The 18,070-nt window shown below is 40.1% G+C and overlaps 1 non-coding gene across 1 annotated transcript; it reads left to right on the top strand.

The window, feature by feature from the left end:
- The first annotated feature begins 828 nt into the window (after positions 1-828).
- Positions 829-900, top strand: trnag-ucc (transfer RNA glycine (anticodon UCC)). The gene has a single exon. It is a non-coding gene; the product is annotated as a tRNA-Gly (tRNA).
- The last annotated feature ends 17,170 nt before the right edge of the window (positions 901-18,070 follow it).

The following is an 18,070-nucleotide window of genomic DNA, read 5'->3' as shown; positions in this document are numbered from 1 at the left end:
TGTTTTCTTTGTCCCCCCCCCCTTTTCGTTGTGTTAATGTTTTTAGTTTTTATTGTTTGTTTGTTTTTTAATTGAGTCATTCTGAGCTAGATATTGAGAATGATAATCTGATATGTGGAAAAACTAAGTTTATATTTAAGTTTATTAATTGAGCATTAGAGAGGGGGCAGGGAATGATAAGAAGTAACTTCCTCCTACTCTTTTTTGAACATGTAATATTTGTTGGATTCTCTATTGAGAATTCTTGTTGAATTCTATTAGTTTTAGTTTTATCATTTGGTTTTTTTTATGCTTGGTCATTTTTTCTTTTATTCTGCATGTTTGAAATAAAGACATTTGATTTAGAGACATACATACATTCAGGATAACAACACAATGTATTCACACTTCCTTGACCATAGTTGGCTTATACTTTATAATACTTATATTAGTAAAGAATGGACCGGAGGCCAAGGCATAACGTTGACCTTTTACTAGGCATATCTTCAAGTCTCAACACTCGAGCATGCGCGCTCATTACATATCAAAACCTGCTCACTACAATAGTCATGCCAATTTGGAAATTTATTGGAATTCTTCATAACTGAGATTAGCAGCTAATGTGACTTAAAGCTGCAAAGGTCCCACCAAAACTTTAACTGAGATTACTGGATCCACAGTCCAGAGAGCTGATCATTACAACATATAACCAAATAAAAGTGCAAGTGTCGACTGGAAGCTCTAGCAGTAACTTTTGAGTGGACCGGAACCCCTACTGAGGAGAGCTCAACAACACAGCAGTGTTAGTGGTCATGCCATTTGCAGTTTTCAAAAGAGCCCTGTTGTCTTGCATTGGTGGTATAGTGGTGAGCATAGCTGCCTTCCAAGCAGTTGACCCGGGTTCGATTCCCGGCCAATGCAGGTGGGCTCTGTTTCTTGAAATCGGTCTTAAAGAATTTTGATTTGGGGAGTAAATGGAACTTATTTCAAAAGGCAAAATATTAGGTCACAGTGCCCACTGTAACATCTGTTTGCTCCAAATCCAAACTAAACTAGGATCACTGGATTGAAGTGACCAGCAATTTCGTCAGGTGGAAAGTGACAACATCTCTTAACATAAGCAAGATAATTTTCTATTTAACATGTGCAGATACTTAGGGTTAAATGAGAGCATCACATGGACTCCATACAATTTTAAGAAGCTCAGTACTTGGAACTTGGTTGGTGTTGTCCATAATTGAGACTACTATAGTAAATTAAAGCTGCAAAGGCCCCACTGAGTCTTGCACTCAGCTCACTGGATTCAACGTCAAGATCGCTGACCATTACATCATATCATTACATCAATTATATAGCAGAGTCAGTGACAAGTGAAAATTCTAGGACCAACTTTTGAGTAGATAAAAAAAAAACTTGAAGCAACAGTCATGAGGACATTCCATTTAGGGAATAAATGAAATTTGTTTCATCAGGTAAGCACAGGGGTTGGACTATTCACAATAATTTCTTTTTAAATGCTCGCTCAAAGACAGCAACTCCTTATGACCAGGACGACCAGTCACCCATCATGACTGCAGGAGGCTGCCGGAAACCCCACACTGTCGAAGAACCGCCTAATGTGTGCCGCCGAACACGTTGCTTTTCTCTCGGAGTGTGCTCCCCTAGCCTTTGTCTCAATAGACTTCCCACAAGGCAGCAGGGAAGTGGCCTCTGAGGACCACTGCAGCTCCAAGATCCCCTATCAAGTTTGCCTGAGGCCGCAAGGTGCCCAGATACCATGTGTGGCCACAAGGAGGCCTGGTAGAGGTCTTAGCGAAGGAGAGGCTATGTAATGGCGGTGGAAGGCTCACCCACTGGTGGGCTGCTTCCTTTTCCCCCACAAGGGCTAGCCAGCAGCAGCAAGCTGTAAGTGAGAGGTTAGAAAAGCAGGCGGTAAGAAAGCATGCAGCTTTCCTCTAACTACTGCACTAGACGCACTACATCACACTGTGCAAAATGTGCACACACACACACATTTTGAAAAGATGTTCATGGGGTAAAACGTACAAAATACTTGCTGTAAACACAATTGTCAACATCCCCTGAGTTCATATTACTCAAACCAAAACAAAAATAACCAGGGGGAAACTTGTTGAATAAATTAAAAACTTCAGAAAGGAGAGGATTTTTTTTATTGACAACATTAAAAGACAACATTAAAGAATTTGAAATAAAATCACCGCAAACAAAAAAAACAACAGTGCATTTTATTTTCTTGTTCCTTCTTTTAACTGTTTGCTCTCAAATCATCAGGGAGTCACAATCCAGTATTAATGAACACTGGTACTCTGACACAAAACCATACACTAACGTTAGGAAAAGATGGACACATTTGCATCTTCAACTTCCATTTTGCCATAAATATTTTGCTGACCGATAGTATTTGAGTGTGTTTTATATTGCATTTGCTTGCAGTGCCATAGAATTCTCTCACATGTTAATTATTCTCAAAATGTTCCGGACTTCATATTATAATTGGACAAATTATTATTTGGGTAAATTCACCATCAGAAAAAAAAAAACCCTGTTGGCTAAATATGAGAAAAACCAGTCCAGAGCAGTTCCAGTGATACCCACCCACTGTTTTGGTATGTAAATAAGGATGGAATGGTCAAGCATATTAAAAGCTGCACTGTGATCAAGCAACATGGAACAGGCACCAGAGTCTACAGCCGTCAGTGGCTCTGAGAAGGGCAGTTCCTGTGCTGTGTAGCTTGTGGAACCCAGCTTGAAAATTCTCAAAAATATTGTTATTATTTGCCTGTTGTAGTTGGTCCTGCACTCTCATTTCTAGGATTTTTGAAATGAAAGGCAGTTTAGAAATTGACTGGCAGTTTTTTTTAAATTTGTGGGATCTATACTGGGTCTCTTCAGCAGCAGTTGAACACAAGCTGTTTTAAAAAGATCTGGTACAACTCCAGAGGTCAGGGCGCCATTGATGATGGTCAGCAGAAGGGCCGATAAACTCCATTACTTCTTTAAGCTGTTTTGTTGGCATAATATCAAGCTGACTCGATGAGGGTCTCATAAGTGACACAGTTTTCTTAATATCCTGCAGTGATATTGGCCTAAAACATTCCAACACATCCAAAAAGGGGCAAGAGATGTCCACTGTAGAGGTGAGAGGAGTGATATTTGCTCTAATACGATCAATCTTTTCTATGAAAAAGATAAGATTTTTTTCGCTGTCAGCTGAAGAAGAAGCAACTGCAGTAGGGGAAAGAAAGTTGACTAGCTGATTGATGGTATCAAAGAGAATTCTGGGGCTGTGCTGGTTGGCAGAGTTTAGCTGTGAGAAATACTGGCTTCTTTTACCTTACAATTGTATGAAGTTAATGAGTCTTTGAGCAGCGAGTAATGAACTTGCAGTTTACTGGACTTCGATTTGCATTCAAATCTTTAACAGGTTATTTTAAGGTAATACATTTCTTCGTTCATCCATGGGGCTTTTCTGACAGAGAACTGGAGTTTAGTTTTGATAGGAGCAACTATGTCCAGGATAACTAAGCATGTGATTAAAGAAGTGCAACTGGTCATTTGTATTAATAAGAATGGGCAAATTAACACTATAAGTGGTAAAAACATTAAACCCACTGAGAGGTGAAGTGAATAACATTGATTATCTCGTTACATTGGCACTTGTCAAGGGGTGGGAAGAGCACAAGCAGTAGGTGAATAGTCAGTTCTTGAAGTTGAAGTGTTGGAAGCAGGAAAAATGGGCAAGTGTAAGGATCTGAGCGACGTCTTGTATGCAGTGGTTAGTACCTACCAAAAGTGGTCCAAGGAAGGACAACCAGTGAACCGGCGACAGGGTCATGGGTGTTCAAGGCTCATTGATGTGCGTGGGTAGCGAAGGCTAGCCTGTCTGGTCCGATCCCACAGAACAGCTAGTGCAGCTGAAATTGCTGAAAAAGTTATTGCTGGCTATGATAGACAGGTGTCAGAACACAGTGCATCGCGCCTTGCTGCGTAGCCACAGACCGGTCAAAGTGCCAATGCTGATCCCTGTCCACTGCCAAAAGTGTCTACAATGGGTGCCTGAGCATCAGAACTGGACCATGGAGTAATGGAAGAAGGTGGCCTGGTCTGATATATCACATTTTCTTTTACATCATGTCTGTCATTTACTTGGGGAAGAGATGGCACCAGGATGTACTGTGGGAAGAAGGCAAGCGAGCGAAGGCAGTGTGTTGCTCTGAGCAATGTTCTGCTGGGACATCTTGGGTCCTGGTATTCATGTAGATGTTACTTTGACATGTACCACCTGCCTAAACATTTTTGCAGACCAGGAACACCACTTCATGGCAATGGCATTCCCTGATGGCAGTGGCCTCTTTCAGCAGGATAATGTGCCCTGCCTACAGGCATAACTTATGGGGGGATCAGGGGGGACATGTCCCCCTCAATATTTAGAAGAGCTGAATTTGTCCCCCCCAAAAAATATATCATGAATGATAATGTTAACTCCCTCGCCAAAAAAGGTAAAATAACAACACAGACAGTCGAACTACTTAAAATGTCATTTATACTTGTTTTCCAACGATTTCATACACCCCTATGCTTGGACCATACCATTTTAACCTTGCCACTGGGATAGACCACCGGAACACTTCCGGGTACCTTGACAACAGGACGCCAGGAGAGGGGGATAGAAAACCCAAGCCGCCAAGCCGCACTGTATTAGATACACAGCCTAGCCGTAGCTACGATGCCCAAAAGTTGCTGTGTGGTGGACTGTACTGTTAACAAGAAAAACAACCCAAATATTCGTTTTTTTGTATTGCCTAAACGGCAGAAGGAGGGAGAAAAACGATTGAAATGGCTCCAGGCGATCAGAAGGAAAGACAAGGATGGACAACTTTGGGATCCTGACAGCAAACATGTTTACGTCTGCGGTCTGCACTTCATCACTGGTAATGTTAGCTAGTTTAACTAGCTAATAATAGGTTACGTCTATTCTACATTTTCTAATCCCCAAAATGTCAAGTTAGAATGCCAATAGATCAGTGGGCCCAGATGGGAAAACGAATTTAGTCAGTGTAATAGGCTATCTACATTGAACAAGATGTAGCCGAGTTAGCTAGGCTACAACCCGCATAATGTTAGCTACACTGTAGTCTCCCTCGCCAGACTCCCTTCAGCTACACTGTAGCAGCTAGATGTGAAACTCAGTTGTGAGGTAGGTTGATTCATCTCCTTCTTCCCCTCCCCTTGCCTTCCCTCCTCCACTCATATTTTCTAAGACCCGCTCTGGCCCCTCCCTCACCTCCTCCCCTTCCCCTCTCTCTCCCTCCCTGGAACAGTTTGGTCTGGCGCAGGTTGAGCCGGTGGCTATATGGAATTCCACAGTTAGCTAAACCTGTCTGAATGGGATCACATTCTTCAAAACCATATGTATTTTTATCCATTAAAAATCATAAAATGGTCCCTCCCCCCTGAATATTTGGTCACGTGCTCAATTTTGTTTATCTTTCCTAGAAACAAGGGGTAACTACCCCGGTTTCCCTTACCCAGGTAAAATGCAAACATTGTTATCACATTATTATTGTCATCCTTATTGAGTAGTATATCATGCATCATTGTATGCAGTCATGTGTAATCCAGTAAAAAGTAGTAATTGAATAAAATGCAAACATTTGTTGAAAATCTAGCCTAGTTCCTATGTCTTTTCCCCATGGCTGCTCTGGGTCATGATGTGTGATTTAATTTTTGCCTTTTATCATTTCAGGGTGTAATGCAAAGGACCCCATGCACCCGGACTACTGTCCCTCTATATTCCCCCATCGCCATGACAGAAATCAATGTTTGCCTACCTGGAGACTCGATGAGGTAATTGTAGATGTCGCCATAAGACACATCTGGCCATTGAGTGGGGTTATTAACCCATTCCCCTGTTCGATTGAAAGGACACTGGCCACCGATACTGCGAATTTTTCGCAAATATCGGTTCTTGTTCGCAGCAGCCAACGTAGCGACATAGTTAGCCATTTAAACCGTGTTCAAATTTGCCGGCTTCTATCCCCCTCTAGCGCCCCCCGCTCTAACGTTCGAACGCGGAAGTGCAGTGGTCTGTTGCCGACCTCGTTGCTGTCTTGCAGTTGCTCCTGACAACCAGGAGACCGGAGCATGAATGATCGTGTAAGCAAATGTAAGTAACGTAGCTAGCCAGCTTGCTTGTCTAGCCCAGTACACCACCCTTTCTTACCTTTGGGGTTTCTGAGTTAGATTTTCTTACGTATTTCCGGATGAATTATAGCCTTATCTAGTTTATAACTTGTGTTTGGGGTTATCAGTTCAGACCCCCTCACGAACTAGCTAGCTAGCTAGCTAGCGCTTGCTAACAGTAGCCCTAGACGTTTATGTTAGCTTAAATGAACTTGAACTGATAATTTCGGGCACATGAGATAACATAATGGGTACATCTACAAACCAATTTGTGTCAAGGGTATTGTATTAGTTCAAATGCATCTACTACTTTCATTCACAGAGTCAACATGAGCAAGAGGAAAGTAACAGAAGATAGCCGGTGCTTTTTTTGGTGCAAAAAGGAGCGTAAGATGAGAGAATTACCTAGAAGAACCTAGCTAGTTCTACTAACAGCTAATGGTTACTAGTTTAAGTTTACAGATTATTTTTCCTGTTACGCTATTTTATGTGGTTGTCACACAAGCTAAGATAACTTTAATTGTTCAAATTTTGAATGTTTGGATTTGTTCAAATGGTGAACTATTTAGATTTAGTTACTATTAAAAAGTTATTTCATGCTGCTGGACCTATAATGATCACCTTGAGGTCACTATCAGCTGTAGTGATGATGATGATATTAAATTGTAGACTATGACATATGCTGAGGACACTGTATGGTATGGATGCTCTGTATAAGGCCTACTGATGGTGAGTTTAACATGTAGGCTATGTGCTGTTGTATTAAGGAAACAGAGGACAGTGAGCAGGCCGGCCCTAGTAGCAATGAGGTAAGAAAAAAGACTGCAACAGGTATGGAATGTATTTATTCAATTCACCCTGACCAGTCATCATACACAGTGATGAAATGGCAGTCACCTCATCGTTATTATTTGTTAATTTTTGTTCCTTCTGTCAGGATACTAGGCCTACTGATGACAGGGGGAGTGGAGACAGTGCAGTTGAAGTGAGTGAAGCAATAAACAGAATTCCCTCATTTGTTATTCATCAAGCGCCAAGTACATTAGAGACCACAGCGACCAAGTTGTTTTTCTTTTACGTAAATAAGACATTTCCAAAATAAATTGATGTAGAAAAAGAGCAAATTGGTGCATACAAATTCACCAGAATGCAGGAAATTAAATGTGTGATGCTCAAAATTTCCAGGGGGAGGACCCCCTGACCCCCCACTAAATGTGTCCCCCCCAATGTTCAAGTGAAACTTACTCCACTGGCCCTGCCACACTGCAAAAAAAAATGTTCAGGAATGGTTTGGGGAGCATGACAAAGAGTTCAAGGTGTTGCCTTGGCCTCCAAATTCCCCAGATCTCAATCCAATTTAGCTGTGGGATGTGTTGGAAAAACAAGTCCAGTCCATGGAGGCCCCACCTCACAACTTACAGGACTTAAAGGATCTGCTACTAAAATCTATGTCCCGGATACCAGATGACACCTTCAGAGGTTGTGTGGAGTCCATGCCTCGGCGGGCCAGAGCTTTTTTAGTGGCGTGAGGGGGACCTACAAAATATTAGGCAGGTGTTTTGGAAAATCAGTGTATATCAGTAACTGACCATGCACACTGATATGAGGAGTCAGACTCAAAAAAAAAAACATTAAATGGTAAAAACAGTGTTGATGAAAATGTACTGAAGTGATAAATTTGCTCTCACAATATGACTTAATTCTATAAAGTTGAGTGTTTCAAAACCAATGCAATTGGAATTGGTAAAGCAAACTAACTAATACATTTAAAAGGTTTGATTTGATAAACACCTTTTTCATTCATCTTAAACATGTTTACAGTTTACCATTTAACTTCTAACATGTATAATGTTTACAAAAAAAAATATGTGCGTAGTATAGAGAGGTGTTTATTAAGAGCAGGTTAATCTTGTTGACTAGCTGGGTCCTGGCTCTTGCCATTTCCCCCACTAAAATTCAATTTCCAACCTCACTTACCACGTCATGATTAATAGTACTTTATTAATATTTCATGTACACAGGTTTTCGGTATAGATAGATATTACACAAATGCACCCTCCAAAACCTCCAAAGGTACTATAAAACATCAAATGAGACACAGTTATTAAAAAGACAACATAGAGGGACATAGGAGTGCCTCTGTTCCTCCTGTATCCCTCATCTGACCATGTGAGGAATTTCATTTAAAAAATGAAGACATAAACTGACGCCCACTCAAAATAACTTTTGAGAGTGGATCACATCATGGGGAAAATATAGTTAATTTAAGGCCTTTGACTTCAAAGTGGAAGTGGATTTGTGATGTAATTTTGTTTTACTGTCAAACGAATTCCCGGTGGCAATTTTTTTTCCCTGTGAGAAAAATATATTGTGTAATGTGATGTGATGTAAGCCATCAATAATACTTGATGTCAGGTTCATAAGCATTATGTGTACAGCATGTAGCAAAAATCCCGCTGCTGGAGACATGGTGATGAAGTCATTAAGGTTATGGACTGCTGATCCATTGTGTTCTATATGAGTGTGTTCGGATACCACCCTTGTTGCTATAGGCTTTCTCCATGGCTTAAGGAGTTGCTGTCTTTGAGCGAGCATTTAAAAAGACATTATTTTCGATATTCCAACCACCTGCTTACCTGGTGAAACAAATTTCATTTATTCCCTAAATGGGACATCCTCATGACTGCTGCTTTGAGTAGTTATTCCAATCTACTCAAAAGTTACTCCAAGAACTTCCACTCATTGCTGACATTTCTATATAGTTACATAATGTAATGGTCAGTGCTTTGGATTTTGAATCCAGCGATCCAAGTTCAAGACTCAGGGGGACCTTTGCAGCTTTAATTTACAGTAGTAGTCTCAACTGTGGACAACGCCAACCAAGTTCCATGTACTGAGGTCGATGAAATGGTATGGAGTCCATGTGATATCGTTTAGCCTACGTACGCATCTGCACATCTTAAATAGAAGTTGATCCTTCTTATGTTAAGACATGTCACTAATATTGCTTTCCACATGGCGAAGTTGCTGGTCACTTCAATCCAGGGATCCTAGTTTTTGTCTGGATTTGGGGCTATCAAGGCAGATAATATTATGTGCATTGCAACCTAGGAGTTTGCCTTTTGAAATAAGTTCCATTTACTCCCTAAATAAAACCTCCTCGTGACCGTTTTCAAGAAACAGAGGGAATCAAACCCGGGTCAACTGCTTAGAAAGCAGCTATGCTCACCGCTATACCACCAATGCAAGACAACATGGCTTTTTTTGAAAACTGCAAACAGCTTGATCACTAACACTGCTGTATTGTTGAACTCTCCTCGGTAGGGGTTTAGGTTGACTCAAAGTTACTGCCAGAACTTCCAATCGACATGCTTGCATTTATTTCGTTACATGGTCTAATCAGCTTTCTGGACTTTGGATCCAGTGATCCGAGTTCATGTTTTGGTGGGAATTTGCAATTTTAAGTGACAGTAGCTACTAATCTCAGCCATGAAGAATTCCAATAAAGTTCTAAATGGGCATGATTATGGTCAAAGAAGTGTGACACTATTGAGATGTTATCCTGAACGTATGTACGTCTCACATGTTTTAATAGGAAACTATCTTGCACATTTCAAGAGATGTTGCAAAAAAACCTTTCCACAAGAAGAATTGCAAGTCACTTCAATCCAGGCCTGACTTCAGTTGGCGCTGTAGTGAGACTTAGCCCCCCCCCCAAAAAAAGGACATTCAATGCTCCCCCTCACCTAAATTATTTCAAGATGTTTAAATCCTGTAAGTAAATCAAAATCGTTATTTAATTATTTCATGTTGGTGTGCTATTTACCAAATTATAATTTTTAATTCGATTTAGGAAAGTTTTCTTTTTTATGTTCCAATCCAAATCATATCTTTTTTCTTTTTTTCACAAAACTCTATTTAAATCCAATTCAAAACATTACAAAGAGAACATATCATATCCTTAAACCCCAATTATAAACCCCAATTATAAACAATAGCAGGGGGCATGAAAAAAAACAAACAAATTAACATATGTTCATAGCATTGTATATTTTCAAAGTCTGAAGGTCACAACGAACATTTTTCAGCGAAGTGAAACATACATTCTTATATAGTTTAAATTTCTACAAGTGAAAATGGAAAATGGCAGATAATCAAATGAAATATGCAAAGTAAACAGCAAGTGTAAAGATAAAGTATCTAAACATGGTAAACAAACAACAACCTAAATAAATTCAATGAAACTTAATCAGGGGCTACAGAAAATAGTTCCTTATAAATATGACAGTGTGCGTTCACTTTTTTTATTCGTCATAAGGGCCAATGTGTCTAAATACATATTGAACTCAACCAGAAAATCACCAAAGTTTGGGAGGGACTTAGAGAACCTTGCTTTATGTATGTGTAATTTGATCTTGAAGGTGCAAATTAAATGGACAAAATCTAAGATTTCCAGTCCCCCTTCAGCTCTCTCCAACCTAAGTATTTCTTTTTTAAGGTAATGGTGTCTGTTTTTCCATACAAATTTGATAAATAGATTATAGTAGCGAATTCGGGGGACAACGCAACCACAGGAACTGCCGCGGCCGGGAAGCGATCTTGTATCGCCCGCACCGCAGGAGACATCGCTAACCGCTAGACTAAAGGGTCAGAACCGCGAGCCAGCGGCCAGCGTGTGTTCTTATCCATGCGCGTTACATTATTAACTTCTTTACAGAGCACATCATTAACATAGAGTGACAAGGTAGGATAAACCAATCTTGATACTCCTTCAGCCTTTGTCAATTACCCTCTTCCAAAAATGGAAAGATCCCTCTGAAGCCAATCATATCTGTTTTGCACGTTTCCTTCACGTGTTGCATCAGCGGCTGTCTCGCGAATGTCAGTAGGGTAAGGTATGTTCAATCGGTACGTTGTTTTTGCTGCGCGCGAATCAACCAAACCTCGAAATGGATATAAGAATATTTTTCAAAGTTGAGAAAAGTAACTGTAACCCCGCTGAACAAATGGGATAAATTAGAAATGAAGAAAGTTATAAACAACTGAACTATTAACTTAAATTCTAAGTTAATGCTTTTATTTCTGTTACTTTTCCGTTTCACCCATTCACACCCCTTAGTAAATCAACCGGAAGTTTACTGCGACGTTATAACCGGAAGTTTGCGGTGCACTTTACCAGCGCAAGGGTTTTCGTGACGCAGATTCCTTCGAGATGAGTCGCCATGTTGAGCTGCAACTGGTTGATTCGTTTACAACCTTGAACTTGAGAAAAAGTTGAGAAACAGTATAAACTAAGTCAAAACGGGTATTGAAGTCGTGCAGATATCAGATAATATTCAAATTGTTTCCCTGCAGAAGCCCCGAGATCGACAGAATTTCATCGTTCATCGTAATTATTAGTTGCACGTCACGTGCCTCGGTAAGCTAAAGCTAGCTTCCCACTAACTTTTTTTTGTTAGCTAAGAAGCTACTACCATGCCAAACCGTTGTAGCATTTTACTGTGATGTTGTGAATGTTGAAGTGTCTGATGGGAAACGGTTTTGATGTTTAAAGAATAAGTGTCATATTCACTATGTTACTAAGAGAAAGAGAGAGAGAAACGGGAATGTCTTCTAATATGGAGACCATCACTCACATTGTTACGACGATTAAATGACTTGTCAAGCAGTATCTTTGATAAGACATGGTGAACTACGAATTTTAGTTTTAGTGTTACTGCTAAAAGCATTACTAAAAGTTGTGCTTGCTCAAGTGGTGAAATAGGTACTGTGTGTCTACAGAGAAATACAATTGCAATTTTGCTATTTACTGAAAGAGAAAGACTTCTGGTTCAATGTTAATGTTTAAGATCTTTATATCCGTGCCTGACCTCACAAATGCTCTTCTGGATGGATGGGCAAAAATTCCCACAGACACGCTCCAAAATCTGGCGGCAGTGGTTAGCGCAGTCGCCTCACAGTAAGAAGGTCCTGGGTTCGAGCCCCGGGGTAGTCCAACCTTGGTCTCTCTCTCTCTCTCTCTCTGTGCCCTGTGATGGCATGGCGGCCTGTCCAGGGTGTCTGTCTGCCTGCCACCCAATGACTGCTGGAAATAGGCTCCAGCATGCCTGAGAGCAAGATAAGTGGTTCAGATAATGGATGGATGAAATATTGATTAAGCTGAAGCAGTTTAATTCTAATTTCATGTTGGTATTTGTATTGTGTCAAAACATGCTAAGCATATATTTGGTTAGAGCAAAATAATTCTAAAATAGGTTGAGAATTTGAACTAGAGAATAATTTTCAATATGTAAAATATTTGCACTTAGCAGAGCTTAGTTGGTTTTATGATCTGGTATGGTGTTGTACAACAAAAGAGAACATAGGAGGGAGATTAGTCATAAAGAACAAGAGCAGAGACTACAAGCCTGTTTCTACATGCAGGTCAGGTCTTTTATTGAGTGAGAAGATCCGTGAGGACAACCCAGAGATTCCAGTACATGGCGAGCCACCCAGCTTGATTCCCAGCAACCCGGATCCACATTGCCACTGACACGGTGGTTGAACTATCTGCTCTGTTGTAGGATCGTGCCAGTCACATAACTGGTACCAACTCAAACACGTATAAAGAGTACTCTTGACTTACCAGGACTTGACAGATCAGACCAACATTGATCTGAATTCAACAAGATTGATGTTTTTTTTAATATATCTTTATTCAGATTTTGTGATAGTTACAGGTCATTACCAATATAACCCCACGCACCCCCCTCCCTCAACCTGTAACAGCAACAACATAGAATTTACAATGCAATAAGACAACAGCATCACCAAAAAAACAACAGTACATTGACAGTATGAGAGACAAATAAATTGGGACCCTGAGAGCAGGATAAGCGGTTCAGATAATGGATGGCTGGATGGATGGAAAATAAAACTGGCAAATTGCTTGGACTGCACGTTGTCAGTATACAGTTAGGTCTATAAGTATTTGGAAAGTTACACAATATTTTTAATTTTGCCCCTTTATACCACCACAGTGGATTTGACATGAAGTATTTGAGATATGATTGAAGAGTAGACTTTCAACTTTGATTTAAGAGGTTGGATAAAAATATGGCATTAACTGTTCAGGAATTATAGCCATGGGTATACAGGGTCACCCCATTTTCAAAGCCTCAAAAGTAATTGGACAAACAAACATAACTATGATTATAACAATTATATTTAATGTTTGGAGGAAAATCCTTTGCAGTCAATGACTGTCTGAAGTCTATCGACATCTTCAAATTCTGAGTTTCCTCCTTTGAAATGTTCTGCCAAGACTTAACGGCAGCTGCCTTCAGTTGCTGGTTGTTTGTGGGTCTTTTGGCCATTACAGCAAGTGAAAAAAAAGCATGCTCAATTGGATTGAGGTCAGGTGACTGACTTGGTCACTGATGAATATTCCACTTTTCTGCCTTGAGAGACTCTTGGGTTGCTTTCTCAGCTTGTTTTGTGTCATTATCCATCTGCAGTGTGAAGCGCCGTTCTCTCAGTTTTGTGACATTTGGCTAAATCTGAGCAAATGGTATATCCTTATAAACATCACAATCCATCCTGCTACTTCTGTCAGTAGTCACATCATCAATAAACACCAATGATCAAGTTCCATTGACAACCATACATGCCCATTTTCATAACACTACCTCCACCATTTGACAGATGATATGGTATGCTGAGAATCATGAGCTGTTCCTTTTGTTCTCCACGCTTTTCCTCTTCCCATCCTTCTGGTACAAGTTAGTCATTGCTTCATCTGTCCAAAGAACCTTGTTCCAGAACTGGGTTGGTTTTTAGATTTTGCCCTTCCCGTTCTTAAGTGACACCAGTGGTTTTCACTTGGTCATAAACGCTCTGTATTTATTTTCATGCAGGTGTCTCTTGATTGTAGACTTGGACAATGATACCCCTACCTCTCAAGAGTGTTTTTGACTTCACTAGATGTTGTGAATGTGTTTGTCTTCACTAGGGAAAGAATTATGCGATCATCCACTGGAGATGTGTTCTGTGGTCTTCCTAGCCTTTTGGTGTTCTGAGCTTGCCAGTGCATGTACCAAAATGTTGATTTGGCCACTCCTGAAGTGTTTACTATCGTTCTGATAGATTGCTTTTTCAGCCTAATGATGGTCTCCATCATTTGTATTGACACCTCTATGGACTTCATGTTGAGAGTTCCGATGAACAGCTACCAAATGCAAATGTAAATACTTGGAATGAACTCCAGACCTTTTCTCTGCTTAATTTGTCATGGCGTAATGATGGAAAAGGTCTTACTTGCCCATGAAACCACTTGTTGTCAAGTGTCCAATTACTTTTGATCCTCTGAAAATGGGGTGACCATATATAAAACTGGCTGTAATTCCTGAACGGTTAATGCAATAATCCAACCCCTTAAATTAAAGCTGAAAGGCCACACTTCAATCACATATTGGTTACTTCATTTGAAATCCACTGTGGTGGTGTACAGAGGGAAAATTACAAATATTGCGTCACTGTCCAAATACTTATGGACCTAATTATATAGTCAGCGAATGACTTAATGAAAACAAATCCGTGGGAATGCCAAAGACGGTAGTTCATTTTTTGACCGCCTGCTCCCGCCTGCAGCAAAGTTAAAACCTCCCGCTCCCGCGAGATTTGCGTTGGGTCCCGCTGGACTTGCGGGATCCCAATCTCAACCCAGTCCTCAAGGAACACCTATCCTGCAGATTTTCATTGTAACCCTGCATAGGTAGCCCTGCTTGTACTTACTCAACCAATCATCTCACAGCACTTAATTATGCAAGGTGTGCAACATCTGACATAATTCATCGCTGATTGGTTGATTAACTACAAATCTGCAGGATAGGTGTTCCTTGAGGGCTGGGTTGGGAAACACTGCTCTAGTGCACACCTCCTAACTACAGTACTCTACCATGGCACCAACAACTCCGCAGCTCAATTTTATGAGTATAGAGAACAAGTAAACATAATATAAGAACAGTTCACCTTTAAGAAAGTTGGTGTTAAAAAAAAAATCATACATATATGTATATAACTTTGTTAAAAGAAACACTCAAAGGCAGGAAAAGTGCTCAACAAATAAGGAACAAAATAATCCAGTGATTCAAGTAAATTCTTTGAGACAGTACAAGAGTGTTTCATGCCATAAAAGCTGATGATTGCTTCTGGCATGAAACAGACTTGTAGTGTCTCTTAAAAAATTTACTTGACTCACTGGATTATATATATATATATATATATATTTACTTGGCTCACTGGATTGTTTTGCTCCTTATTTGTTGAGCACTTTCCCTACCATATATACACTACCGTTCAAAAGTTTGGGATCACCCAAACAATTTTGTGTTTTCCATGAAAAGTCACACTTATTCACCACCATATGTTGTGAAATGAATAGAAAATAGAGTCAAGACATTGACAAGGTTAGAAATAATGATTTGTATTTGAAATAAGATTTTTTTTACATCAAACTTTGCTTTCGTCAAAGAATCCTCCATTTGCAGCAATTACAGCATTGCAGACCTTTGGCATTCTAGCTGTTAATTTGTTGAGGTAATCTGGAGAAATTGCACCCCACGCTTCCAGACGCAGCTCCCACAAGTTGGATTGGTTGGATGGGCACTTCTTTGAGCAGATTGAGTTTCTGGAGCATCACATTTGTGGGGTCAATTAAACGCTCAAAATGGCCAGAAAAAGAGAACTTTCATCTGAAACTCGACAGTCTATTCTTGTTCTTAGAAATGAAGGCTATTCCATGCGAGAAATTGCTAAGAAATTGAAGATTTCCTACACCGGTGTGTACTACTCCCTTCAGAGGACAGCACAAACAGGCTCTAACAGGTACTATTTAATGAAGATGCCAGTTGGGGACCTGTGAGGCGTCTGTTTCTCAAACTAGAGACTCTAATGTACTTATCTTCTTGCTCAGTTGTGCAACGCGGCCTCCCACTTCTTTTTCTACTCTGGTTAGAGCCTGTTTGTGCTGTCCTCTGAAGGGAGTAGTACACACCGGTGTAGGAAATCTTCAATTTCTTAGCAATTTCTCGCATGGAATAGCCTTCATTTCTAAGAACAAGAATAGACTGTCGAGTTTCAGATGAAAGTTCTCTTTTTCTGGCCATTTTGAGCGTTTAATTGACCCCACAAATGTGATGCTCCAGAAACTCAATCTGCTCAAAGAAGTGCCCATCCAACCAATCCAACTTGTGGGAGCTGCTTCTGGAAGCGTGGGCTGCAATTTCTCCAGATTACCTCAACAAATTAACAGCTAGAATGCCAAAGGTCTGCAATGCTGTAATTGCTGCAAATGGAGGATTCTTTGACGAAAGCAAAGTTTGATGTAAAAAAAATCTTATTTCAAATACAAATCATTATTTCTAACCTTGTCAATGTCTTGACTCTATTTTCTATTCATTTCACAACATATGGTGGTGAATAAGTGTGACTTTTCATGGAAAACACGAAATTGTTTGGGTGATCCCAAACTTTTGAACGGTAGTGTATATGCACTGCAACCAAAGATTTTGCCTGGCAGAGTTGAAGATGCTAAGATTTTCATTGGGAGTGACGAAGAAGGACAGGATTAGGAATTATTATATTAGAGGGACTGCTCAAGTTGGATGGTTTGGAGACAAAGCAAGAGAGGCAAGATTGAGATGGCTTGGACATATGTGGAAGAGAGATGCTGGGTATATTGGGAGAAGGATGCTGAATATGGAGCTGCCAAGGAAGAGGAAAAGAGGAAGGCCAAAGAGGAGGTTTATGTATGTGGTGGGGGAAGACGTGCAGGTGGCTGGTGTGACAGAAGAAGATGCAGAAGACAGGCAGAAATGGAAACGGATGAGCCACTGTGGTGACCCCTAATGGGAGCAGCCGAAAATAGTAGTAGTAGTAAAAGTCTCAATTGTGGACAATGCCAATCAAGTTCCAAATACTGAGCTTGTTAAAATGGTATGGCATCCATATGATGTTATCATTTAACCTAAGTACGTATCTGCACGTTAAATAGAAGTTGATCTTGCTTATGTTAAGAGATGTCACAAATATTGCCATTGAGATGTTATTCTGAATGTATGAATGTCTGCACACATGTTTTAATAGAAAACTGTCTTGCACATTTTAAGTGATGTCATGAAAAACGCTTTCCACAAGAGAAATTGCAGGTCACTTCAATCCAGTGATCCTAGTTTCATGCTGGATGGGTCTATTGCATCTTTAACTCACAGTAATGGCTAAATTCTGGTTGTGTAAAATAGAAAGTAAAATCTCAGGATTAAGCCGGACTGACATTAGAGTGACGTAAAATCAGAATGCATTGTCTCTAACATGAATATGTTACAGAATTCAGTCGAGACCTTCACTGTGCCCACATTAAAAACGTGTCAAAGACATACTCCCACAATGGTTGGTTTGGGGAAAACTTTCAACTTAAGACAGTTGCTGCGGTGATATTAGTTCAATGATTCCATGGCCCCAAATCTTAAAAAGCACAGCTGCATATCATGAGGATAGATTTTACAATTGCCTGCTGTTTGGTCTTTCCTGAGGTCTTCAATTTTGACCAAATAAGTTTTAGTTTAAACTGAAAGAAATCCAAACCACAATTGACAAGTATGTAAGCATGACTTGCTGGATGCAAAGGGTCTCCATTGAATGTTGACATCTACGTGGAACGTCCTTTGTCGCTATCTGCTCAATAGTGCCCCTTGTGCAGGTTTTAAGTAGAGTGAGAGACTAGTGGGGCAGTGGCTTGGAGGAAGTTAATGAGTAAGGAGATAAAATCACTATTGTCAAAGTCAGGACAATGTTATGAGTCTCTATTTGGCAGTAAGAAAAATATTTTTTGTGTTTTGATGTAAGCCAT

This window comes from Lampris incognitus, chromosome 2 (assembly GCF_029633865.1).
Source record: "Lampris incognitus isolate fLamInc1 chromosome 2, fLamInc1.hap2, whole genome shotgun sequence".
Taxonomy (NCBI): Eukaryota; Metazoa; Chordata; class Actinopteri; order Lampriformes; family Lampridae; genus Lampris; species Lampris incognitus.
This window is presented reverse-complemented; position numbering and strand designations above follow the sequence as displayed.